This window comes from Haplochromis burtoni, unplaced genomic scaffold (assembly GCF_018398535.1).
Source record: "Haplochromis burtoni strain Fernald_Lab_line unplaced genomic scaffold, NCSU_Asbu1 Contig_777, whole genome shotgun sequence".
Classification (NCBI taxonomy): Eukaryota; Metazoa; Chordata; class Actinopteri; order Cichliformes; family Cichlidae; genus Haplochromis; species Haplochromis burtoni.
The window spans coordinates 49,340-51,497 of record NW_024583138.1 but is presented as its reverse complement, the minus strand read 5'-3'; the positions used below and the strand labels follow the sequence as shown (position 1 = coordinate 51,497).

The 2,158-nt window shown below is 42.5% G+C and overlaps 1 protein-coding gene and 1 long non-coding RNA gene across 10 annotated transcripts in view; both read left to right on the top strand.

The window, feature by feature from the left end:
• Positions 1-2,158, top strand: part of LOC102292265 (OX-2 membrane glycoprotein) — a 12,268-nt gene that overhangs the window by 7,909 nt on the left and 2,201 nt on the right. The window lies entirely within an intron of this gene.
• The window catches only part of LOC102292061, a 48,547-nt gene continuing 47,778 nt past the window's right edge, over positions 1,390-2,158 (top strand). For 3 of the 6 annotated variants that reach the window (XR_006053290.1, XR_006053289.1, XR_006053288.1), the window contains exon 1: positions 1,392-1,503. This is a non-coding gene — a long non-coding RNA (OX-2 membrane glycoprotein). Of the gene's footprint in view, positions 1,504-2,158 lie in introns of all 6 variants that reach the window. The other 3 variants (XR_317653.2, XR_006053291.1, XR_006053292.1) reach the window with 2 other exon arrangements.

The window sequence follows — 2,158 nt, the reverse complement described above, 5'->3', positions numbered from 1 at the left end:
CATATAGAATTTAATGCTCTATATACTCCAAGGAACTTGGAAAGAAAGTGACTGGGCTTCTTTAAGTTTCTTGAAGATGTTTCACCTCTCATCTTAGAGGCTTCTTTAGTTCACTGGATGAGAGGTGAAACCGCTTTACGATGACTGAGAACCTACACAGACATTGACATATATAATTACAACAGTTAAAACTGTTGTAAAACTGTGTTCTCTACAACCTTGCCTGGAACAGGATTACCAGGAACCGGTAGCAGGGAGGGTGCTTGAGGGAGAACACCTGTTGACCTGGCCTTAGGCCATGGGGCTTGGCCAGGCAGAGCATGAAGAGGAGACATTGGCTTGACCTCCTGTAGACCCACCACCCACAAGGAGCGCCGTAAGGGTCAGGTGCAGTGTGTGCCACGTGGTGGCAAAGGGCAGAGACCCTGGCAAACCGATCTCCGGCTACTGGGACAAATGACTGGGACATGGAACGTCACCTCACTTGCGGGGAAGGTGCCTGAACTAGTACATGAGGTTGAGAGCTTCTGTCTAGATATAGCCAGGCTCACCTTAATGCATGGCTTAAGTTCTGGAAGCAGTCCCCTGGAGTAAGACTGGACTATGTCCCAGTCTGGAGTTGCTGTTGGTGAGAGGTGGTGGGCCCCAGGTATCTTGGTACCCATTGGCGTGCTGCCTGTAAGTTGGAGTTTTTCCCTGCACCTCTGGGCCGGGGAACGGGTCCTGACTGTTGTCTAGCTTACCCGCTAAAAGGCAGTTAAGAATACCCACCCTCTTTGGAGAAACTTTGTCATCCTACTGGAAGACTTCAGCACTCATGTGGGCAATGACCGTGAGACCTGGAAGGGTGTGACTGGGAGGAACGGCATGCCTGATCTGATCTGATTTAAATGACAATTTGTCCATAACAAATACCGCTTGCAAACAAAATGTCCTTAAGTGCATGTGGAACCAGGAAGCCTCCGGCCATAGACTGAGGATTGATTTTGTCATCAGATCTCTGTCTGTATGTTCTGGCCACTGAGGGGAGGGGAGGGACTGAGCTGGCTGTTTTCCCCAAAGGACAGATTTTTTTTACAGGTCTGTCCTTTGTGTTGGACTTGAACTTGAACAGAAATCCTAGGCTTTGAAGGACATTCTTTAGATCACATGACATCACTTGAAGGACATCTACCATGATGGGGAGACAAATGTTGCCACCTACAACAAGTACTTTGGTCAGAGAGTGAATCGTGGCTTTGCTCAAGTTTAAACCTACTGTACAGAACTGCTCCATAATAATCAGGAATGTGACAGAGCAGGATGAGGCCTTCTATCACTATTTGTTGTTCTCTGACAAGTGGAACCAGCCTGAAACAAATATGCTGGATAACAAGGTGTCACCAGCCACCAACCTGTAACACAAATGTTGATTGTTCTTTTCATTCAGTACTCTGTGTTGTGTTGTGAATGGAACTCACTGAAGTTTAAGCCTTTCTTCTTTGTACCATATCATATAACGAGGTGAAGTAGAGACATATTTTTTCACTGATAAAAAATGTGTTTCCTTTGTCAGTGTTTTTTGCTGTTTGGTCTTTTTAGGTTGTTGTGACTGCAGATTCTATTATTGCAACACTTTTAGTCACAAAGTGTTATTTTTGTGTTCATAGTTTTTCTACAGTGTTCCCTGAAAAATTATACATGTGTATGTATATGTAACAATTTATTGTCTCATGTTCCACATATTTACTTTTGTCCAGCTAATTAATTATGGTAAATGGTTTTTGTAATTTCACTTGTGTACAGTGTTTTTGTTTCCAGTTATGACATTAAGATGTAAATAAACGAACATACAGGATTTTTCTTCTTGGGGAGCCTCAGTTAGGTTGCTAAGATCTGTAGCTTTACATTGTGGGATGGAGCTTGTTCAGTTAAACATCATAGCTTAAACACCAGTTTGATCCACATCATCAACATGCAATTTAGTTGCAACTACATAAAAACATAACCACACAACACAGAGATGTAATATTTCTAGTTCAAAAATAATCTGAAAACGTTTGACTTTTTACAGAAACTTTTAATCTCTCTTTTCTGCACGGTCAGAAAAACCTTAGGAGAAGTTAAACAACTGGTTAAACCAGAAAGCAAACAAAGAGCCCATTTTCTTAGTGTTGAT